Source organism: Triticum aestivum, chromosome 2B (genome assembly GCF_018294505.1).
Source record: "Triticum aestivum cultivar Chinese Spring chromosome 2B, IWGSC CS RefSeq v2.1, whole genome shotgun sequence".
Lineage (NCBI taxonomy): Eukaryota > Viridiplantae > Streptophyta > Magnoliopsida > Poales > Poaceae > Triticum > Triticum aestivum.
Genome location: NC_057798.1, coordinates 83,612,876 through 83,638,001, shown reverse-complemented (window position 1 = coordinate 83,638,001; position 25,126 = coordinate 83,612,876). Strand labels below are relative to the sequence as shown.

General features: G+C 42.9%; 2 long non-coding RNA genes across 19 annotated transcripts; both read left to right on the top strand.

The window, feature by feature from the left end:
• On the top strand, positions 1 to 19,703 carry LOC123043613 (uncharacterized). 18 transcript variants are annotated; one of them, XR_006419373.1, is made up of 19 exons: positions 2 to 1,669; positions 1,746 to 1,851; positions 2,305 to 2,632; positions 2,850 to 3,022; positions 4,032 to 4,344; positions 4,544 to 4,726; positions 5,731 to 5,850; positions 6,374 to 6,493; positions 7,141 to 7,270; positions 9,116 to 9,405; positions 10,457 to 10,935; positions 11,331 to 11,588; positions 11,912 to 12,017; positions 14,057 to 14,329; positions 15,013 to 15,060; positions 16,112 to 16,348; positions 17,536 to 17,779; positions 18,504 to 18,731; positions 19,215 to 19,703. It is a non-coding gene; the product is annotated as an uncharacterized lncRNA (long non-coding RNA). The 18 variants fall into 18 exon arrangements; XR_006419379.1 differs by having other exon boundaries at positions 3 to 202; positions 1,746 to 1,822; positions 2,314 to 2,632; XR_006419375.1 differs by having other exon boundaries at positions 3 to 202; positions 1,746 to 1,822.
• Positions 19,704 to 20,170: 467 nt separating this feature from the next.
• Positions 20,171 to 23,119, top strand: LOC123040561 (uncharacterized). The gene is made up of 3 exons (XR_006418193.1): positions 20,171 to 21,087; positions 21,870 to 22,014; positions 22,996 to 23,119. It is a non-coding gene; the product is annotated as an uncharacterized lncRNA (long non-coding RNA).
• Positions 23,120 to 25,126: the final 2,007 nt, after the last annotated feature.

Here is a 25,126-nt window from a genome sequence, read left to right as displayed (position 1 = left end):
GTTTCCCCTCTCTCTCTCTCTCTCTCTCTCTCTCTCTCTCTCTCTCTCTCTCTCTCTCTCTCTCTCTCTCTCTCTCTCTCTCTCTGACCAGGACGACGCCACAGCCAAAGCTCGAGTCTGCTCCTTCTCCACAGTCGCGCGCCGGGAGAGGTTCAGGTTCTGCATGGCTGCTCTGACCCTGCTATCTCCGACGCCATGGAAGGTCCTCTCCTTCTCTCTCGCCCATCTCCACTCTCTGTTCGATTCCGTGTTGCTCTTGGCCGATTCAGATCTTTTTTCTCTCTCTTTCCGATTTAAACAAGCTGCGGCTTATCATGGCTGCGATTAGGTAGGAGTTATTGTAGAACAGCCCAAGATTGCTATTTGCTGCGTGGATTCATAAATGTAATTGTTTGGTTGCAAAGTCCAGTATTTTTTAGCATTTTCCGTGGTTTCTAAAACAACCTAGGTATTAAATACTTTCAAGTGTTTGGATGGAAGGAATACTGCAGTTGAAGAAGCTGTGGTATTTCAGACACTGTGGTAATTTTGGAGTATCAAAACAACAACTAACCCTGAACTCTTTATTTTTAACCGGGCCCTGTGGTTTGATTTGTTATACAGTTTTCATCCAATTGAATTTGGGTCTGCATAGCCAGGGTTTGTCTGTCTGCCTGCCCGCCGACCTGGCCGACATACACAACCCATGGTGTCGAACATGTCGCGTCAGTTCACTGAGCTGTGTACATTCGAATCGGTGATGTTTCTGCGAAGAGTGAGAACTTGTAGAGCAGCGGCGAGCAATCTCTTTGTTTTCCCTTGTCGTGTTCTATTTCTTGTGGAGCAGCTTGGAAGGTTCTCTCCCTCTCTCTCGCTCATCTGCGCTCTCTATTCGGCTCCGTGTTGCTCTTGGCAGATTCAGATTTTTTTTCTCTCTCCTCTTTCCGATTTAAACAAGATGGAGCTTATAGTGGCTACGGTTAGGAGTAATTGCGGAACATCCCAAAATTGCTATTTGCTTCTTGCATTCATAAATGGAATTGTTTGGTTGCAAAGTACAGTATTTTTTTTGTATTCTGGGGATACCGTGGTTTCTAAAAGAACCTAAGGGTATTGAATACTTTCAAGTGATTGGATGGAAAGAATACTGCAGGTTAAGATGTGGTATTTCAGAAACTGTGGTAATTTTGGAGTATTCAAACAACAACCCTGAACTCTTTATTTTTAACCGAGTCTTGTGGTTTGATCTGTTATACAGATTTCATCCGATTGAATTTTGGTCTGCATAGCTAGGGTTTTTCTGTCTGCCTGCCCGCCGACCTGATCGAAGCAATACTGTAGTTTAAGAATGTCTGGTATTTCAAATACTGTTGTAATTTTGGAGTATTAAAACAACAATCCTGTGGAGAAAAAACATTGTCTTGTATCCTCCATGGCCAGCCGTTTTCTTCATCTCATTGCCTCTTCTCTAGCCAACAATCCGTCTCCACAATCATGTAGAAACCAAGCAATGGTGTTGAACGAAAGGAACCTTTGTGGTTTGATTTCTTATACATATTTCATCCTATTGAATTGGGTCTGCATAGCTAGGGTTTCTCTGTACGCCTGCGCGTTGACCGGGTCGACATACACAATGCGCATGGTGTCTGACATGTCGCCATCAGTTTACTGAGCGCGTGAATTTGAATCGGTGAGTGAGAACTTGTAGAGCAGCGGCGAGCCATCCTTTTGTTTTCCCTTGACGTGTTCTGTTTCTTGTAAAGCAGCTTGTAGCTGCAGCACGACCAGCAATGGTCTGGCGCGTGGTGGCCGGAGGCCAAGTAACCTCAATGGATTGTGATGTGTACGTCCAGCATACAAGCTACAAATTATGTACACCCTTGTACAAGTTTATTTGAATTACTTTTTTAGTAGCTAGTTACGTCACATAAGTACAAACATAAACAAAGTACCCTAGTAAATACCACAACTGCCAAACTCCTCTCAGTTTGCCAATGCTGCAAAATACCATAGAATATGTATATTGTGGTATTTCGTGCCTACAGGTTCTAGTACTGTTGTTTCTGAATACTATTGTTTTCTAAATACTGTGCATCTAAACACAGCCTTGTTTGCTTTTACTGAATGCTTTATGGGCGAGATTCTATATCCTTCCGTTGTTAATCGAATTAGGTGTTCTCCCCATCCTGCATTTCTTGGTAGCAAATTGCAGCAGGAGAATGAATAATGTTAATACATTTTGCAACTCTCCTAGCTTCATTACTGTACAGAATGGACTTGGGTCCCATACAGATGAAATATGACAATCACACTCGATGTTTGTAGGTCTCTCAGTTCCATAGGCATATGTAAGTGTGCGCCTGGTGCTCTGAGCCCTATAAGGTTGACAGCGGCAACCAGGCGTCCTGAATTCGGACGCCAAGCTGGATGGATCACACCGGAGGTCTCTTCCTCAGTCATTTGGTGTGCTTTGCTACAGCTGGAAGAGATCGACGAACTGAAGCCACCGGGAGATCTATAGAAGTAACCCAGAAAGAGTTGTGCAGATCTTCGAGAGCCAGCCTTCGTTGCATAACAACTCTCCCACTATGAGAAGGCTCTTGTCACTCTCGACAGGCTGGATGAAAGCCCTCGCTTAAAACATTGTAGAGAGGTACTGGTTTCTACTGCCCCTCCTTAATTGATTGATTTGTGTGACACAAACCTGCTGCTGGTTTGAGCACCTCCTTCATTCAACTAACTGGATGTAATTCTGTCATTTTACTCCACACCTTTAGCTTGTGGGTTTCTTTCATGATACACATGCCCTTGTTTTTAAGTTTCTGCTCTCATATTTTGGTGTTAACATTCAACATGATCTAAACACACAGGAATTGCTAATTCGGCAAGGGATGGAGAAGGGAATAGTGGCATCACATCATTTCAAAGTGTTGGACGTACGTATGCCAAAAGATGGGGCTCTTGGTAGAGCAAAGCGTATACGGGGCAATGGACGCCTGCGTGGCGGCATTTGAGACTGAGTGGGCTGCAAGACCACAACTGGGTACTGAATTTCTCAGCCTTCTTTATCCACTGATTTTTTTCCTTCCATGTGTATGCATCTGATATAGCCAAGATCAAGCTCAATCCCACTACTTGGATGTTATTCTTGTAAGTTAGGATCAATGATAAGTAAGGTTTCTGTTAGAGTTTCCATCTTACTGGCATCATACTAGAGCTTGCAAGTACATGGCATGTGTATCTTCTTGTCCTTGCTGTATTAAAAGAAAGACATGATTTTACTTGGCACTTTGACATATTTCAACAGTCGTGTTCTCCGTCCGTCCCATAATGTAAGATGTTTTTTAGACGGAGCGAGTAGTTATCTGGCAGGCAGGGTCGACCTTCAGATGCATGACAGTGGCAACATTTTTTTTGTTCTTGACTTCATCATGTTCTCTTTGCTGTTGAGAGCACCTTCCTTATTTACCTCAATGTAGAGATGTTGTTTTCTCTATGAAATGCTAGCATACATGTACTTTCTTTTAATATATTCATTCATGTGAACGACAACCATACCCCAGAATTTGATGAGTTCCTCCGCTAGACTGTTACATGTATTTGAAGGTTGATGATATTGATTGCTCCCTTCGTTGTTTCATGAAACTGAAAGAACTATCTCGATCTATACTCTTTCTAGCATGGTGGTTGGCCCTAACATAACGGATTGGTTTTTGCTGTTTATTTACCTTCTTTCGTGTTAGCATGTGCCTGAATGATGGTTTTATATGTAGCTGTATATGTTAGTACATCTGGATGACTGCCCCCCCCCCCCCCCTTCAAACTCCCAGTCATGATGGTTTTATATGCTACTACATCTGTGTGGATAGTGAGTAATTGTGTGGAACTAAGAAAATGATTCTATTTCCTGGTTCCAGTAGCGAGTTGCAGCAAGAGAATAAATAATGTTAATACATTTTCCTGGTTTTCTAGGTTTATTACTGTACATAATGGATTTGGGTTCCCATAAAGATTATATAAAATTGTCTGACAAACTCTCTCGATGTTTGTAGGTCCCATGTAAGTGCGCCTCTGGTGCCCTAAGCCATACAAGGTAGACAACGGTGACCACGTGTCATGAAGGCGGACACCAAGCTGGATGTATCACACCATGGTACTCTTCCTCAGTAATTTGGTGTGCTTTGCTACAGCTGGAAGAGATAGATCCGTTGGAGCCAGGGGGAGATATACAGAAGTAACCCAGAAAGAGTCATGCAGATCTTTGAGAGCGAGCCTTCGCTGCATAACAACTATCCCAGTATGTGAAGGGTCTTGTCACTCTCGAGAGGCTAGATGACAGCCCGCTGCCTAAAACATTGCAGACAGGTACTGGTTTCTACTGTTCCTCCTTAATTGATTGACTTGTGTAACACAAACTTGCTTCTGGTTTAAGTACCTACTTCATTCGACTCACTAAATGTAATTCTGTCATCTTACTCCGTACCTTTATCTAGTGGGTTTCTTCCATACACATGCCCTTATTATTAACTTTCTGCTCTCATATTTTGGTGTTAACATTCAACAGATCAAAACACGCAAGAATTGCTAATTCGGCAAGGGGTGGAGAAGGGCATAGTGGCATCTCAGTATTTCAAAGTGTTGGACGTATGCCAAAAGATGGGGCTCTAGGTATAGCAAGGCGTATACGGGGCAATGGACGCTGGCGTGGCGGCGTTCGAGACCGAGTGGGCAAAAAGACCACAACTGGGTACTGAATTTCTCAGGCTTCTATATCCATTGATTTTGTTTCTTCAATGTGTATGCATCTGATATAGTCAAGATCAAGCTCAATCCCACGTCTTGGATGTTGATTTTGTAAGCTAGGATCGAGGATAAGTAAGGTTTCTGTCGGAGTTTCCATCTTACTGGCATCATACTAGAGCCTGCAAATACATGGCATGTGTATCTTCTAGTCCTTGTATTAAAAAAAGACATGATTTTTCTTGGGTGCTTAGATATATTTCAGCTTCTCATCAATATCTGCTAATATATTAATTGTGCTAATATATTGGCATGTACTCCCTCCGTCCCAAAATTCTTGTCTTAAATTTGTCTAAATACGGATGTATCAAGTCATGTTTTAGTATTAGATACATCCATATCTAGACGAATCTAAGACAGGAATTTTGGGACAAAAGGAGTATGTGTGTGTGAATCATGTTTTGGAATTGCAGAACACAACTTATGTTTTGGAATAACATGAAACATGGTTTCTGCCCCTTCTATACTTGGACCACCTGAGTACCTGACTATGGTGCAGTTTTTTGTGTCACAGTCGGACATTCTTGTCGCTCATTAGTGGAGTTTTTACTGTTATCTGGAGATTCATGGGTCTGATGCGTTTCATCTTCTACTTTCTGATAATGATGGTAGCATCTCTTGTGCTCTTGGCAAAGTCAAAGTTCTCAGTCCACACATGCTTCATAGTTGGAGCAGGATTCTGGTCAAAGGAGTTTTTGGCGACCTTATGGTCGATCATCTAGTTCTTTTGGTCCGGTGCATGGTTGCGATGTTGATAAAAATTTCAAGTTGGATAGTTGGCTTTTATATTACACATACTGTATCCATATATTAGGAAAGTATCTCAATCATCTCTGACTTGACATGTGCAAGCAATGTGTGGTGTGTACAAACTGCATTCACATTCCATCCTAACTATCAGTTGAATCCATTTAGACCAAGCATTGACTCGATGCATGCTTTGTGCTTCAGATGTGAAGCATGACAGCGACGGTGGTGGGCCGGCTTGCTTCCAGCGCCAATGACGCGGTGGGGTTGTCGTCCCGTAACACAACGCCGGCTCCCACGACTGACTCGGCTAGCACTGCTTAGGTAAGTCCCTGGTCTCCCCTTTCTCGTCTGTCTGCCCTGGGACCTAGCATTCAAGCTATGGACATATTGTGCCCTTTGTTGTGGTATTTTGGCCAACACAATCTTGTGATTGTGATGGTGTTGTCGCTGCTTTTACCAGTCATTAGGTTCAGGTTATACTTGTAGATGTAGAATGGGTTTTGTTCTATGAAATGCTTTCATACATTTACTTACTTTGCATATGGGCGTACCCCAGAATGACATTCTCTGCAATTCTTAATTTGATGAGTTCCTTGTCTTGCTGTGGCTAGCACACCCTTCTATATAGGGCGATGTTGCTGCCACCTGGAAATTGAATCACTTGCATCTATTTCACCGAGTTCGACAACAATGGGCTATTCATAGTAATGCAAACGCTATATCATATCCTGTACTACTCATGGGGCTTTATTTGAGGCAACTTGCTTTACATATTTCTGTTCAACATTGTATGATTTGTCATGTGATCAACTGTTGTTGACTTGATGCATGCTTTGTGCTTCAGATGTGAAGCATGACGGTGACAGTGGTGCGCCTCCTTGCTTCTGGCCCCGATGAGATAGCGGGGTTGACGCCCTGTAACCTTGGCGTCGCCTCCCACGACTGTCTCATCTATCACCACTAGGTGAGTCCCTGGTCACCCCTTTCTCCTCCCTGCTCTGCTCCGGCCGTCGAGTTGATGATCTTTGCCATTGGTCTGGCGCATGGTTGCCATGTTGAGGCTTACTGATATGATCTCTGTTAACGATCATGGCTTGTGTTTGTGGATGGTTAGGCTCTGTTTAACAACTGGTTGTCATGGTTATCATCTACGTTGATGCCAGAATTTGGGGCAGTTATTTACTTTGGTTTGCCAAAGAATCTTAGATGTCTCAACAATGCTATTCTGCCCTGCTCTGTTTTTAGGTTATACTCCCTCCGTTTCTAAACAGAAGACCTTTTAAAGATTCCACTATGGACTACATACGTAGCGAAATGGGTGAATCTACACTCTAAAATATGTCTATATGCATCCGTATGTAGTTCGTATTGAAATCTCTAAAGGGACTTAGATTTAGAAACGGAGTGAGTATATGCCTGTCTCTCAACATGCTACTATTTGTATATTTAGAAACAGAGGGTTGCTGCTGAATGTGGTGGTGTTCTGGTGGTGTGGATTAGTTCCGGCGAGTTGCCTGATGGATTGTTGTTTTGCTGGGTGCTAGCTCTTACCTTGTTTTGTATTTAAGTACTGCCTTTTTGAAACTCGAGGTCCTGCTTGCTCCTCTGCAGGCCAGGCCACTACAGGAGAGGTGTGTCGATGACCCGTGACTATTCCGACTCACTTGAAGGACGGACTGGTGAACCCGCATCATCGGTGATGAGTACTAGCTTAGATTCATCAGCTTACTTACCGGTGTAGGTAAGTCACTATTTCGAGTTGTCGACGATCTCTCGCCCCTCCCCGTGTCCAGCATCTGTTGGCTTGGTTTATGTGTATGCGTTGCAACTGTCATATCATACATAGATTTATTTATTGTCCCGCTGCTCTTACAAGTTTTATACCTTACTAACGGAAGGATGATGCCTGCCACTTGAGTTCCTTACCATCCCTGGAACATCCATACCCTAGAACCTGTGGTGGTTACTTTCCTAGAACATCCATAAGCTGGCGTTCTGGGTAATATTCTCGTTCCAATTCCATCATGTATGTGATTACGTCTAGTGTTCCAGTAGGTGGGTGTGCAGCATGTTGTTCTTCATGAATCCCTGCAAGTATATATTTCCTAGCTTACAGTAGTGACCAACTAGAGCAGAGATTTATGAGTATATGTTTCTTCGTGAATTAGTTACTATGTAAATCTGTCTTATTATAGTTACCGTGTTGCACTTTTTTAAGCAATGGTTAGTTAGTTATTAGCTATCGTGGCTTAAAGACTGCAGTTTAGGAATCACGATATTTTGCATTTGTACACAGTTTAGAGATCATGTACCTTGATTCACTTAAACTGAAAACTGAAGACCTTTTTAATGTTGAGCACTAGCCCCATGTTAGCTTTTGAGAATTTGATGGCTTACTTGATGATGTTGTTTTTGATTATGTGATAATCTGAGAGCTTATCCACAGTTGCTTCTCTACTGTGGACGGTTGTACTCCCTCCGTTCCTAAATATAATTTTTTTAGAGATTTCAATAAGGACTATATACGGATGCATATAGACATATTTTAGACTGTAGATTCAGTCATTTCGCTCCGTATGTAGCCCGCATTGGAATCTCTTAAAAGACTTATATTTAGGAACGAAGGGAGTACTTGTCAATTTGCATTTAACTGAAAAAAAATGGTTTCTTCAGTTCAGACAAAAGAGAGATGTATTGAAATGAAATTTTCTAATCTCGGCATGTCATAACCTCGTGAATGATGGACGTGCTGCTGATTTCCTGTGGATGATAGTTATTCTTCTCTGAATAAATGAATTCGCTTTTGTTGTGGCATGATTCAGAACTCGTGATTGTTTGGATCTGGATTGTTCATTCAAAACTTGCATTTGCCCTTTTCTATTGGACTTTCAAAAAAAACCTACTGTCCACCTATTAAATAATTAAATTAAAGCATGGATGTGATTGGTTGTGGGGCTACAGCTGTTGGGGTGTGGCTTGGATGTTGGTTTTGACTAGCTGGCATTATACCTTTCTTATCCATGTGAAAATATTACACATTTTGTAAAAATGCTACACTACCTGTATGCTGCTACATGCATGATTTGAGGAAATCATGTTCCTCTGCCTTCTAATATCCAGCATTATGCTTTCCCTATGGTGACAACATTATCATTTTCAATTCAAAAAACGCTACCCTTCCATTAAAATGTCAAATATTTGGGATTTTTATATTCCCATGCTATTGCTTGTACTGCGATTCATGAAAACTACTCTTAGGGTTATAAGTAATGGATAATGCACTGTTTGTTTGTATTTTTCCTCACTCAAGGAGATTGAACCTGATGCATTTTTCTGCACATCTTATGATCATGAATTTCGGAAACAGCAAGTTGCATTTTTGCACAGATATTCAGTTCTACTGTAATATGTTAGACTATACTTGAAGAGCTATTCCGATTACAGTGTCCCAGTTCATAAACTCAAAATCTTGTCATTTCTACATATTGTGATAGTTGACCTACATATTGTATTGACCTCTTGTCTGGTGAAGCTTAACGTGTTGCCTCTTTGGCTCATGCTTGTTGTTTTTCGTTGCGAACAACAGGTGAAGGTGAAGCTATTCTTGTCAGGTCAGCAACCACTGCTAGAGGGATCAGGATGGTGTGTTGGACTGGAGCTCCATCGCCACTCAAAATCGCGAGCGGCTGTGCATGAGCAGACTGTCGTCAAGGGCCTGGAAGGAGATGCTTCCTCCGTCTGCTGCTGCTCGGGCATGGAGCTTCCAAGCCTATCAGGAAGGATGAAGGGCTAAGATCTACCCTCTGGAAGGAAACAGGAAGAGGCCGCGGGCGACAGAGAAATCCCCCATCCTCGGCTGCTCTTCCAAGTCTGAAGGTAACCCCTCCCTCTTCTCTTCTTCTCTTCTCATTATCCTCTACATCGACGCAAGGTTCTGAGGGTGGAAAACTTTAGCAGTGAAGTTAGACAAAGACAAAGGACATACTCTGGTCCAGTTCTGTATTCTGGTACCCGTACTAGTTCACTGACTGAAAGAGGTCATATCATTGATAAGTATATTTTCGATAGTTTCTTCTAACTTGATGCATTTTGTTTGATCTGTTACATGTAAAAATCTTCAGAAAGAAACCAAAGTCCACTTTAATCTGCTTACGCCTCATACTATAGGACTGTTGTTTAGTTCCTCCAGATCAGCTTTCAAGTTTTAAGAGATTCTGTTCATAAGTCATGACCGGATTTGTTTCCAAGAAGCACGTTGATTGATACATGACATTTTTCATATCGGAGTATTTAGACACAACACAATTCCCCTATTTATGTGGATTGTGGGTGGTGTACAAGCTAAACCTGACTGTATTTTTTAAAGGTCATTGTGGACTTCTTGGTTTATTAAACTTCCATGTTGTTGACAGCCTTGATATTTTATTCTAGCCCTAAAGTGATTATAGACATAGATGTTCAGTATAATGATATGCCCAATACTTGAAAGTGGAGTAAACGAAATCCTAACTTATCTGATATTTTTTTATAAGCATGGACGGTCGTCTATAATAACTAGTAATTGTTACTCTAGAACAGCCTTGAATCCATTGTTCTACTCTGTCAGGAGCTCCGCCATTATATCTAATAATACGTGAAGAAACCATGATCATAGTGGTTTCACTTTCAACCCGTGCTTCTGCTACTCGGTCTTCAGGAGTAGGATGAAAGCATCCACTGTTCTAATGCAACCGTGCACCACTTTTGTCAATACTTGCAGTCATGTTTTAACATGAACGTATCACATCAGCACAACACGCAGCATCCTTCGGCAAATACCTAGCCTGCTTCTATCCAGTCGTTTACTTACTCATCGGTTATGTTTGCATATTGGCTTGTTATTTGTGAGAATCACACTAAACTGGGTATTGGGGTGCTATGTGTGCAGGTTGAGAGCCTGATGGACAAGAGCGAGCTGGATGCTCAGCCAGAGCTATTCATCCACAATGTCCCTCACAAGGAGGTTTGAGAGCCTGACGGACAAGAGCGAGCTGGATGCTCAGCCAGAGCTATTCATCCACAATGTCCCTCACAAGGCCACGACCACACTCACGAATATGAACAGTGGTATTTGTATGTCCAAGTCATACCTCGTGAACAACCTTGGTACCATTGCAAGGTCTGGCACGAGGTATTTCATGGAGGCCCTAGCTGTTGGTGTGTGGTGTCCATGATTCGTCAGTTTGGTGTCGGTTCTACTATGCTTACCTTGTTGCTGAGAGAGTTGTTGCGACCAGCAAGCACAACGACAATGAGCACTATGTTTGGGAGTCCCAGACTAGTGGCTTCTTCGCTGTGATATGTGATACTGCTGGAGAGCCCCTATGGAGGGGTACTAACATCAACCTCTACCTCAAGGACGATCAGGTACAGCAAAACATAAGTCTCGTCCCTATTTACTTGCTCGTGCTTAATATGTTCTGGATAGACTTGGTAGTTCTTGTGGGTTGTCATAACTTCATGAATTATGGATGGCTGATAATTATTCTTCTCTGAATGAATGAATTCCCTTTTATTGTGGCATGTCGTTTTTCTGTCACTGGACACATCCAGAAAATATCTACTTATGCCTTCTTGTTGCTGATGCAACACAAGTCATGAGTTTAGCACTTCTGTCTGAATTGTGAGATGTGTGTTGTTATGCTCATGTCATGATAAAGAATGGATTTTCACTTTTATCCTCGCAAAATCCTATTATTTGGATTTTTATTTGTACTAGCTCTAAACACTTTGATTACGTGTTTGGGTGCTATGATGTGCAGGCGTTGGATAAGATCAGGTTTGAGAGCCTGACTGACAAGTGCAAGCGATGCTCCCATGTCCGTGATGCGACACCTCCGGCTCGGCATCACGGCCGGCGGGCACGGGCTCTTCAAGAGCATGCTCCAAAACCGCGGCTTTGAGCTGGCCACTACCAAGGAAGGGCTCCCGGTGCGCCGGTGCTCGCGCGGCGGACGTCAGCCTAGGAGGAGGAAGGGTACGTCTGCTGCTTCCTCCTCCTTGTTCTACGCACAGTACATGTGAGCACCGTTTCCCATCTCCGTCAGATCCAAACCATGCTTGTCTGCTTGATTGATTCAAACCATGCCATCAGATTCAGACTGCAAGCAGAGTGTATGTACTCTAGTTCATGCAGGAGTCGTTTGTTGTGTGCCATCCATTAATCATGCTACCAAATTTACTTATTCTTGCTTCAAAATATTCATGCGTGCGTGCGTGCCTGCCTAGCAACATTCATTTTTTCATTGGAGACCATGTTCTTGTACTTGTCCTCTACTTAGCTCGGCGCATTATGACATGCTTGTTTGTTGGCCACTATTTCTTAAGTTATGGAAACTTCCAGGGCTAATATTGGAGAAGAGATATGTTGGTTGAACACCAAAGATGTTGACTATCCCCTGAAGCTTCTGTGGATTCACATCGACATGATACTCTACTGCTCTCTAAAGGTGATTTTAATCTGCTGTTTCATCAATTTTTCTATTCTGCTATCTGAAAAGGAATGAAAAGATTTCCTGTCCTGAAACCACCACCTAGCATGACAAGGGGTAACTTTGGCCAGCCTGCTTCGATGTTCATGTTTGGCAACAGCCTATGTTTTTAAGGCGGTAAGGCGAGGCGAGGCGCTGGGGGGCGCCTCACTGCCTAAGCGCTAAGGCATAAGGCGAGGCGACGCCTTAGAGACTTATAAGCAGCAGAATTAAGTAGAATTTGGTAGGCATTAGGCAACTAGGCATACAGCCATACACACCTTGCAACTGATGGTTGTAGAGCCCATATAGTTCTGGAGACGATGGAGAATCTGCAGGAGAGGATGGAGAATCTGCAGGAGAGGAGGAGGAGGAACTGCAGGAGAGGAAGGGGAGGGGGATCTGCCGGAGAGGAGGGGGAAGCTGCCAGAGAGGAGGGGGAGGGGGATCTACCGGAGAGGAGGGGGAAGCTGCTAGAGAGGAGGGGGAGAAGCTCAGATCCAGCCTGGGGGTGGGGGGAAACTGAAAATGGTTACAGGTCTCTCTCTCTCCCTCTAGTACCTGTTGGCGCCAAAACAAAGTTTCCCGCCCTTTCCTTCCCTCCCAGTTATCTGTTTCCCGCCTAAACCACCCAGCTCTGTCTAAGGCGTCCTTATTTGCCTAAGCCAGGCATAGTGGCGCCTAGGCGGACGCCTTGGACGCCTTAAGGACTAAGGCGGACGCCTTAGACACACATGTAAGGCAAGGCCGACGCCTTGCCTCCTGGGGGGGCCCTCACGCCTAGGCCAGGCATAGTGGCGCCTAGGCGGACGCCTTGGACGCCTTAAGGACTAAGGCGGACGCCTTAGACACACATGTAAGGCAAGGCCGACGCCTTGCCTCCTTGGGGGCCCTCACGCCTAGGCGTCGCCTAAGCGACGCCTTAGAGACACCTTAAAAACAGAGGCAACAGCACAGACTTGGATATGCTGGAGACGACGCTGGTGAACCTACAGGGCATCTCGCTCGAGGTGATCCTGGACGACGAGGGGGGCAAGGCACGCTAAACTCTCTAAGGTCTTGCAACAGGTAACGAACCAACCGACCATCTAAACAGCAGCAATGCACCTGTAGAATGGCTATGTGTTGATTAATCTCAAATATTAATGCCGCAGTAGATTTACATGAGCTCCATAAATGCACATGATTTCCAAAGCAAAATTAGATTACCGATATTCTGATTGAATAACACCCAACTAGGGACGCATATAAACTGATAGAAACTTGGGGATTGGGTGAGTCGTGAATGCTCACAATGGAACTGTCACATTATTTTATTGAGATTATTGATAAACTGTTGGTTTTCGAAACATCAATGCAATTGTTTTCGTGAGATTGGTGGCTGAACTTTCAGTAATCTACATAGGTGACTTTGGTTTGCAGAACATAGCTGTGCTAGTAGAAAACATCATGGCATTTTAAACCACTTTGATTTTCAATAAAATCTGTTGTTTTATATATGTGTTGATGCTCTGTTGTGGCTGAACAAGAGAAGCTCACACACAAGGCATTCCGGCATCTAGTTTCTTGAACCGCTGAACTGGTTGTGGTTTTTGATGGCTTCTGATGCCGTGTACAACAAAACAGCACCCTTATTGAAAAAAGTTATACATGCCCAATAGACATGTATGTTTTAGCTTCCTAAGTTGAAATGCGTTGCTATATATGTTATGTTTGGGCCATGAAATGCATTACTATATATGCTTTGTGCATTACTATCACTTGAGCCACTGAACTAGTCAGTGGATGTTGGTGTTTTATTTCTTTCTTTGCCCGTGATGCGTTACGTAGCAAATTAGCATCCTTTGACACAATATTATAAATTTCCAATCGTTGTGTATGCTTTAGCTTTTTAAGTTGAAATATACTGCTATGCATGTTCTCTGTGGCTCATGAAAACTGACAACAAAATTAAATTCTTGTGATGTCGTGTAGAACAAATTAGCACCCTTATTAACAAAGTGTTTCATGTCCAATAGATCTTATGTTTTAGCTTCCTAGGCTGGGATACATCATTATACATCTTCTATGGGTCGTGAAGCTAAGGAGAGCTGATCTAATTCTTACATGGTCCCAGTCGAATACTGTAAGTGGTTCAAAGGCGTCAACATTTGCACACGTGTCAACCGACAAGAACATGAAATACACCGTCCTGGCGGGCACCCTCTCCAGCCTGCGCGCCCAGGGCTGGTACCTCCTGTCAAAGCCAACAAGATGGGAGGTCGTTAACTAATTGGGTTCTATGGACGTCGGTCAGTCCCCCCACCTCCACGGTTTTACTTACTGCACATGTATCTATGCAATGACGATGCCGATAATAAGTTTTTGATGTCGGTGAGCTGCCTTGCCTATTTAGCCGTGTCCTGAGAATCTAAGACCGAGATGCTGAACTGTCGTATGTAGTTGTTTTCCTATGGAGATTGGACCTATGCATTGCTGCTGCTTAAAGATGCATTTTCAAAGAGGCATTGCTGCTTCTTAGTTGTTTTGCTGCTGCTGCAATGCATGGTCTTCTGACGTGAGTCCTCCCTCGTGGTTGGTTTGGTCGATATCTTTGGTCAAAGTGGTAATTTTTCCCGTTGTACTCGATTCACTAATAATTAGGAAAATCAAGCTTTAGGGGTTGGTTGTGGTGCTACAGTTGTTGGGGTGTGGCTGGGATGTTAATTTTAACTAGCTGGTATTATACCTTTATTATCCGTGTGAAAATATTACACCTCTTGTGAAAATGCTACACTTATTGTATGCTGCTACATGCATTATTTGAGGTCAAACATTGTATCTGTTTTATGGCGTCATGAGTTATATATCCGTTGTATGGTTAATTAAATTAATGGCGCTAGTATGATAATTCAAGAGGTTTCTGTATCCGTTCTACTGATATGATGTGCCTCCTTCATGATATTGATAGTAACTAGAAGAAACCTGTTTTCAGGGGCTCGCCGACCAAGGACCGATTTGGAGCTCCTCTCTGCAACCGCAGGTGGGTAATGGTCTCATGGTTTTTTGGAAGGATGTCTATCGTCTGTTTGTTTCTGACATACTCTCTCTGTGAAAAAATATAAGAGTGTTTAGATCACTAAAGTAGTGATCTAAATTCTCTTATATTTCTTTATGGAGGGAGTACATTTGCTACTCATGTTAATCTGGTTATTGAAATGACATTGTGGGATTGGTTCTAACATGTGCTAACCTGAGAGTGACTAGTATATGTAGCTGACCCTGTTCATTCATTCTTCTGAGCTATGAGATGATGGACGTGATGCTATTCTTGCTGTAGCTTATAATTCTTCTATGAATGAATGAATTCCATTTTGCTGTGGCGTGACATTTTGGCAGAGCTGGACACATCCAGTCAATACTTACTCATGGCTTTTTGTTGCTGGTGCTTCAAAAGTCATGATTTGATTTGTTATATATGTTCCTGTCATGATAAAAGAAATGATTTTTTTCTTTAACTTGATTTGATCTCACCTGGGGACATATGAATTATTCTGACTTTTGTCCTCGCAAATAAAATTACTTGGACTTTTACTTGTACTAGCTCTAAAATCTTTGATCATCTATTTCTCTTATTAATGAAGAGATCTAGCGAACGTCCTCTGTACAAATGATATGCAATCATATTATTGATAACGTCTATAGTCTACATACATGAGCTTGGTTTGCAGAAGATAGTTGTCCTAGTGCCGATGACAAAATGTCATGGCATTTGAAACCACTTTGATTTTCTATAAAATCTGTTGTTATTGTACAGACTTTGGCTGAAGATTGTGGCTTTGATAAGTTAAATAATTTGTGATCTGGCAATGATTTATAGGTCTCAAGTTTAGTTGAGAGCAAATTGTCAATGTTACAACTGAAGCTTGATCCTTGGTAGACTGTTGTAGAAGTTTTGAGTAGTCTGCTATTTCCAACTCATGGGTCCCGTTTAGACTCATAAACCACTGTTTACTTATTTTTGCATCATCATTTTTCTGTCTTGTGCTGTGCTCATTAGAGAAAGACCTGGCCCAGTTCTTTGAATATTACAGGAGATCATAGGTGAAGGGGCAAAACCCTTGAAGTCGTCGTTTGTTGCACGCAGAGGACTCGATATGCTCAAGAGCCATGTGGAGATTGTTGTCAAGTTGAAGTGGCTCAACATTTAGACCATCTAGTAAGTCATACACTACATGGTGTGATGATCTACACATGGGAGTACATCACTAGCGAGTCGGCGCCCCTGCCCTGCCCCTCTCGTGGGCGATTCTTCTTTGACTCCGGCATAGGTGAGTTACTGGTCTCTCCTTCCTCCTATGTCTGCTCTAGGACCTAGTACTTTGTGGCCTGTCCTCTACTGCTTCGAGCTATGGATTAATGTTAAACTGATAGAAACTTGGGGCCTAAGTGACTCTTAAATGCTCACAATGGAACTGCCATTCTTTATATGAGATTATCGATAAACTGTTAGTTTGTGAACATCAATGCAATTGTTTTCGTAAGATTGGTGTCTCAACTTCAGTAAACTACATACAAGTCTTTGCTTCACAGAACACAGCTGTGCTGGCACCGATGACGAAGTGTCATGGTATTTGAAACTACTATGATTTTTAATAGAATTTGTTGTTATGTTTCAGAATTTTACTATTCTAGGATTTTGGAAGCGATGTTTGTGAAATCTTTGTTGTGTCTGTCACAAATAGGATCAATTCATGATTGCCAAAGGCTTAGAATAAAGGAAAGTTATAGTTAAACTTCTAATGATGTTGCCGCCCTTTTGATTTAGGATATATTTGAGTCCATTGAATGTATATGATCTTTTCAGGTGTTTCTGTGCTTTGGTACTCCAGATGGAGTGAAAACCTTGTGTGTTTGTTTATGTGGCATTGTTTCAAATGAGGTGCTAACTTTATATGGTCCATAGAGTCATGCCTAGTTATGAAGCAGTGTTTATTTAGTCTCCGTGTGTGCATGATGTAATGGCCATCATGTATCGACGTCCTTTGATGAGTTTTATGTTTTACTTGGTCTGCTTGTTTGAATTCAGATCCATCCTTGAGTACAACAATAACAACAAAGCCTTTAGTCCTAAACAAGTTGGGGTAGGCTAGAGGTGAAACCCATAAGATCTCGCAACCAACTTATGGCTCTGGCACATGGATAGCAAGCTTCCACGCACCCCTGTCCATAGCTAGAGATCCATCCTTGAGTAATCTGCTATTTTAACGAGGTTGTATATATTTGGGCTCTGGAAATCAATAATTTATAGGTCTTGTTTAGTTGGGAGCAAATTATCAATGTTTCAACTAAAGCTTGGTCCTTGTTAGACTGCTTTAGAAGTTCTGAGCAATCTGCTATTTACAACTAATGGTCCTTGTTAGACCCATGAACCTCTTCTTATTTTGGCATCATCTTTATTCTATCCTATGTTGTGCTTGCTTGAGAAACACCTAAGTCGGTTCTTTGAATAATACAGGACATCATTGCTAAAGGGAAAGAAGAAAACCTGGAAGTTATGGTTGTTGCAGGCTGATGGAAGTCAAAATGCTCAAGAGCCAAACGTGGGAACTGTTGTCACGTTGAAGTGGCTCGACATTTAGGCCATCCAGTAAGTAATACACTGCACAGGGAGATGATCTGCATGGGGGAGTACATCACCAGCGAGTCGGCGCCCCCGGCCTGCCCCTCTAGTGGGTGCTTCTTATTTGACTCCGACATAGGTAAAGCCGTTGTTTCCTCTGCTGTCCTCTCTCCCATGATGTGTGTGCCCACAGCCATCGAGCCGTACTTCTATAAATGTACCGTTGGGTTGAAATACTATTATATTGGGCTTCATCAGTCTACATACATGACTTTAGTTTGCATAACATAGATGTGCTAGTACTTCAGCATGCAGCTGTGTGGCTAATTGCTTGAGACATGTTCCCCTTGGGCTGGAACCTCTCCTTATCCTTTATTTTTTTGCGAAATGGACCAACGCCTTGTCGTTTTGCTGGAATATACGAGGGCTTAATCAATCCCTAAGGAAAAATGTCTATGCTGACTTGGTAATTTGATAATTGGCTTTGAGAATGAGCATTACTATTGATTTTATGCTTAACTGGATTTAAACTCTACTATACTAAACTATGGGATTTCTTCTGAGTAGCTTGTGATGTAGGGTTCCAATTGCCTAAAGACTCTGGCTATGAGAGGTTGTGTATATTTGTGATCTGGCTATGATTTATAGGTTTACTGAGAGCAAATTGTGAATGCTTCAATTGAAGCCTGGTCCTTTTTAGACTGCTGTTGAAGTTTTTGGTTATTTCCGACCCATGGGTCCTTGTTAGACTGTTGTTGCATGTGAAGATAACCACGAACCTCTTCTTATTTTTTATCATCTTCTTTCTGTCTTGTTTTGTGCTTGTTAGAGGAACACCTGACCTGGTTCTTCGAATATTATAGAGATCATTGCTAAAGGGGGAAAGAACAACCTGTAAGTCATGGTTGCTGCAAGGCCGAGGGAACTCGAAATGCTCAAGAACCACGTGGGCGCATGATCGAGTAGAAGAAGTGCTACATAAAGGCCATGGACATGCTTTAAAAACCAGGCAGCACCGCGATTGCTGAACTAGTAGAGCTTGGCCGCCGACAAATATCAGAGTATATGAGGTGCATCTTGAACAGTGCATGGTGAGCCTTCATTTGACTGGCCTTTTTCTCATTCTGTACTCCATCTTTGATTGATGCATCCCTTTTTAGAATTATACTCCCTTTTTTACCATGGCATGCGTAAGCGCCATGAAATGTGTGTTTCTTACATGATCAGGGATGGTCTCTTGCTGAGCATGGTTGTTTTGTTTAATTTTGGTTTGGTCACTACCTTTTCTTGGCTTGCTGATTGCCAAAGTGCTAATTGATATGCGTAGTCATATTGTTGTGTACATACCTGGTGGTGTTGCCTACCATTGAAAATGATCTTGGCAATGATTTATAGGTCTCGAGTTTAGTTGAGAGCTAATAATTGTTAATGTTTCAACTGAAGCTTGGTCCTTGCTAGGCTAATGTACAACGTGAAGATCCATGAACCTCTTAATACTTGTTTTGTCATCATCTTTTCTGTCTTGTGTTGTGCTCACTTGAGAAACACCTGACCCGGGTTTTTGCATGATACAGGAGATCATTGCTGAAGGGAAATAAGAGAACCTGCAAGTCGTGATTGTTACAGGCCGAGGGTAGTCCATATGCTCAAGAGCCAAACGTGGGATTGTTGTCAAGTTGAAGTGGCTCAACATTTAGAGAGTTTTAGACCATCCAACAAGTTGTAGACTGCGCGGTGTGAAGATCTGGGCTGTTTAGGAAGAAAATTTGAGGGAAGTCCCTAATTAATTGGTCAATGGCACAAGTGAAGTTAACTGTGAACTTGTGCTAATGTAGTGTAAAGTTTTCGATTGGTTATACATTTTTTGCCCCTCCGCGGAGCTCTTCTGTTCATGCTTGGGATGGTACATATGGTTCTGGATTTTTGCCTTTTCATTTTTATCTTGTAATGGATATGTGAAAAAATCAATCTGGCCATCAGTCAAGCAACCTTCATCAGTGAAGTGTAGGGAGATGAGATGAAATGCTTGGTTTCAAAATAAAGATGTCAGAGTTTGGCGCATATATATTATGTCTGTCTGCAACTTTGCTATGCCTGTGAAACAAAGATGCAAATCTATGTTTCTGGTTCATGTAATCAATATTGTTTTGGGTCAAAACAAACATCATTATTTGTGTGTGTGTATGTGTGCATGTTTCTCGCGTTTGCTGTCGAATCATATATGCCATGCAATTTCTGAAGATTCGTGGGGAAAAACAAGTGAAGCTGGTTAGAAATCTTCCGATTCAAAGATACTCCCCTATTTAGATTTGTGTATGTATGCTTGATCATCGTACTCATTATTCGCCCCTCGCTCTGATTATACAATTTCTGGAGGAGTCGGTAGTTGGGAATTGGATGTGATATAACCTAACTATGATATACCAGTAATGTGTTGTTAAAGTGTACTCTTTCTTCATCGTAAAACAAGAAAATGGCAACAAACTACTCCCTCCGTTCCTAAATACATGTCGAACAGAGGTAATAGTATATTGATTGATTGGCGATGCTGGCAACAAGTAGAAAATGGTATTTTGAGTGAGTATGGTGACGCTGGCAGCCGTGAGTGTTGGGAACAAGGCAAACCAACAAGTGTAAGTTTTGATAGTTTCAGTTCGTGCTCATGGTCTTTTCGCTTTCTGCGTTTTTCTAGCGTATACCTACTATCCCATCTCATCTCATCCCACGTATGCGTACCTACCTTCCGTTATTTCAGCAGCCTAGCTTGAGATACAAACCAATCAATCTTCTGATGGATGGGGCCGGATCATTTAATTCTCCCACGAAACAAGGCACCCCTTGAATCATCTCCCAAGATGGATCCTTCAATTCTGCCTCGAAACAAGGCGTCCCTTGAATTGTCTCCCAGAGAACCAAATCAAAGCAGCGCCATCTCCCTCTCGTTTCCAAGATGCCTCGATCCATCACGCGGATCCACCTTCCATCCAACGCCTCTCCGCATTGCTCGCCCGCTCCTCTCCCAGATATGATGGCTGACACCCCTCTCTCCTCTCTATGAAATGTCCTGCCCCGTCTCCAATTGCTAGCTCCTCTTTTCTCCTCAATCGAACACCTCACGCGTCTCCCATCTATGCAACGCCGTCGACCTGCCAATGATGCATCTCCGGCCGGCCCGCTTGCCTGTTTGCCCCACCCTCTACTCTATGTAAAGGCTACGCACACCATGCTTGCTCCATCCCAGTCTACTTTTAAGGAAACCAGTCAATCGCCTGATGCCCCCTTTTTTGTTTTTGTTTTTTGTTTTGACCTGGTGATGCATCTATTGACATGGAAGCTGGAGGTGCGGACCGGGCAAGAGCACAACTAAAAGCCGGGCACTAGGCGTGATACAAAAGTATACATGTTTCAGTCGAGGACAATGCAGACATCTGCGTCAATTCAAGCAAGGTCAGTGGAAAAATCTGTATATGGATTGACATGTGTTCGATTCCTTTTATGTGTAAAAATCTGTGTACAAGGATGTAAGGCTTCTCCGTAGAAAATTGGGAGGTTGTAGATTATGTTTTGAATGAAGGGGAACTTTGTTTTTACCTGGGGCTCTGAAAATAGTTGGTCTCAAACTATAGATCATCCATGCCTCCAGCTCAGCAAACAGTTGCTCTGAAAGTTGTTGTCTCTTAATTAGTTACTTTTACCTGCTGCATTTCATTGCTAGCCAGTAGCTATGCCAAACAAACATAGCGACAGGAACATATATGCATGTGTTTTGGTTATGCTTCTTAAATCAATCTCCAAGTTGCCGATGTTAATTGATAAGTTGACTCAAGTTTTTCACACACGCAAAAGGCACTCACAGCTAGTAGCCAGTACGTACGGCCTTGAATAGTTAGGCTAAAATTACAGATTTTTTGCACTACTAGAAGATAGATCATTTGCAGAAACAATATATATGCTTCACTACACACGTTCCACCTCCACGCCAGAGTAAATAAGATTACGGAAACTGACTGTTATCAAAATACATAGGTGCTGAAATAACTATGAGTAAAATACATAGGTACAAAACGATTTATATCTAATACTACTTGAGAAGCACTACTCGTACCTCCCCATATATGCTATAGCCACAATTTTGGCTTTCATGCTTGTGCATCAATGCCTTACTAGTTACTAGTCCTCGGTCCAGTGGAAAAATTACCAAACTTGTTCTGTGTGTATCTATGTAGCAGATGAGGCAGCGATGGGGGCAAAAAGTACCCTTCTGCACAAGCAGCACAGCAAAAAAGCCAGGAAGTTCTGTTAAGAGCGATGGGCTAGCTGTGCACACGATGGGTGTTTGATTCAGAAGATCCACACGAGTTCATCCAAGCAAAGGTTAGTGGAAATTTTATATATGTCTTAGTTTTTCAGCAATATGTAGATTCCAACCAATAGTCCATGAAATCCACATTCCTTCAAAACACACATACATGCATAGGAAATATAAACGTCCAGACTCCCACACACAAGTTAATGTCAAGATGAAAACTAACAATACTAATAATATTTTTCTGTAAAAAATGTCCGTGAACTGCTGGAATAGTACATTGTCGTGTTTGCTTTGTTAGTTCTCATAGATCATAAGAGATTTATCAACTTAATTTGTGTTACATGGTGCTTTGGCCCCATGGGCATATATAGTTAGTTAATAAAACCAATTGCCTTCATCTTAGCAGAAGTCTTTCTTCCTTCGGTTCTTTTTTTGTTTGTTCCCAGTAGTAGTAAGCTGCATTGAGACCTTGTGATTTCCATCAATCAGTCGATATAAATTTTTGGGCATGCCCTTAACATAACGAAGAATCTAGTAAAGATAATTCTATCTTGGGAATTCTTTGCTTGCTGGTTTGTCCAGCTAACTTATTACAGGTTGCCACGTCCCATGATTATCACGCATACTGATGATTTCCATGCAAGCTCAACAAGTACACCTAGGAAGAGGTTCAGCTAGTCACTCTGATGATTCAGGAAAGCCCGGCAGCAATGCTAGTTTTGCCTCTGTAGCAAAAGCCGCTTTTCACTCATGTGTTGCCGCGTGTTATGCTGCCAAAATTTCAAGGGGAAATTCCAATGACTAGTTAAAGTTTTATTTCATTTATGTATTAGTCCACCTTTTGAACCACAAAATGCTTTCGCTCAAGCAGTGCCACTGCGGATGCATTTGTTCTCAACGCGTTATGCTGCCGAAATTTCTGGCCGAAAATCCCACGACTTGTCAAAAATTTGTCCTTGTTTGTAAGAAAATAAAACGTTGTGGGTGTTGACTGCAAAATGTTAGGGACTTGGTTGCAAGGTTATGCTATTTATGGTGATGGACAGGGAAAAAGATGCACCAACCAAAAATGGACTTGGTAGTGAGAAAAGGTGAGTGAAGGGAGACTCGCCTTGAAGTTACAACGTCCCTTATCGATCACACAAGCTCCCTCCTCACGGCCGATCGATGGAGCTCCACGTACGGTGTTAGACGATGCAGAGCAGAGGAAGGTGAAGTTAGGGAACGGATGGAAGGGAAGGCATACGTACGCACACACGTCAGTGTGTGCATGCCTGCGTATCTATGTGTACGAACGAGCCACGCCGGGCAGGCGTGTACGTACGAGCCGCTCATCGTGTCGATCGAAGGATCCCTCGCGGGAAGGAACCAACCAACCACCAACCTCGATTGGTTTCCATCCGATTCAGCTTTCTATGGATGATGGAAGTTAGCAGGATAGACAAGTAGGAAGAGAGGACTCGGGAGTCCGGACTACATCTACACCGGCCGGCGCGCAAATAAGGACACGCCCGACGACTCCAGGTACGGGCTCAGGTAGTCCAACCCCTAAGGTCAAGGGTGCGGATATGATCTCTCAATTTAGACCGATTGCTTTAATCAACAACTTCGCAAAGATGCCTGCAAAGGGCATGGCCACTAGACTATCTCCCATTGCACATCGGACCATTAGCCCTTTCCAGTCTGCTTTCATCAAAGGGAGGTTCAGTTTGGACGGGGTACTTTATTTACATGAGATTGTTCATGATCTGCGGGTGCGAGGGACAAAGGCTGTGGTTCTCAAACTTGACTTTGAAAAGGCCTACGACTCGGTTAGTTGGAATTTCCTTCGGCAAGTTCTTTTGGCTAAGGGCTTTGAGGGGTCTGTTATGCAACGCTTGATGCAATTGGTTTCTGGGGGGCACACGGCTGTGGCTGTCAATGGCCAAATTAGCCAGTTTTTTGCTAATGGTAGGGGCCTCAGGCAAGGGGATCCAGCGTCTCCTTTACTTTTCAACTTTGTGGCTGATGCTCTATCTCGCATTCTCTCTCGAGCTGCCTTGGCTGGTCATATTACTCCGATGAGCTCTCATCTCATCCCTAATGGTATCTCTCATCTCCAATATGCGGATGATACTATAATTTTGATGGAGCTTAGCGATAATAGTCTCACCAATCTGAAATTCCTTCTGCTTTGTTTCGAAGCGCTCTCAGGTCTTAAAATCAATTTCTCTAAGAGTGGGGTTGTAGTGACTGGGGTCTCGGACGAAGAGGCGCAGCGGGTGGCCCATCTTCTGAACTGTTCTTTGGGATCCTACCCTCTCAAATATCTAGGCCTTCCCATTTCCCCGCTTAAACTTTTGGCTAAAGACTTCGCACCGGTGGTTACCAAAGTTGGCAACAGAGTTCTCCCTTGGCGAGGGCGATACAATACGCAAGCGGGCAAGGTCGCCCATACTAACTCCTGTCTTTCTTCGCTACCTATGTTCTTAATGGGATTCTATCTTCTCTCTAGTGGGGTTCATAATGGTTTTGACAAGCATAGGGGTGCTTTCTATTGGAACGCAGCGGACAATAAACGTAAGTACAGGATGGTCAGATGGGACATTATATGTCGCCCCAAGGCCAAAGGGGGTCTGGGCATTATTAATACGCGAGTGATGAATAATTGTCTTATGATCAAATGGTGGTGGAAGATTATGACTCTTGAGGAACTGCCACCCTGGCTCTCTATCCTAAAAGTTAAATATTTCCCTTCCTCGAGTCCTATGTTCGCGCCGGCTGCGGGTGGGTCGCAATTTTGGCATCAACTGGTTAAAGTCCGACCGATCTTTCGGTCCCTTGTAAAATTTGTAGTTAGGAACGGTAAGTCTACTCGGTTTTGGCTTGATTGGTGGGTCGGGGACTCCACGCTGGCTGTTGCTTTTCCGGTTCTATTTTCATATTGCGATGATACTGAGGTTTCTATCTCTGAGCTCTCGGCTAGGGGTTGGGTTTTGGATTTTCGTCGTTCTCTTTCTCCTGAAGAGTTGGAAGATTGGCAGCGCCTTACTGCTTGCTTCCCCCTGCTCTCGGAGAAAGAGGATGCCGTGGTGTGGCCCCTCTCCTCTTCGGGGCGTTTTTCGGTTAAATCTGCTTACTCCAAGCTTATCCCTGGGGGCGCCCGGTCAAGTTCAAGCATCTCTGGTCGGCTCGAAT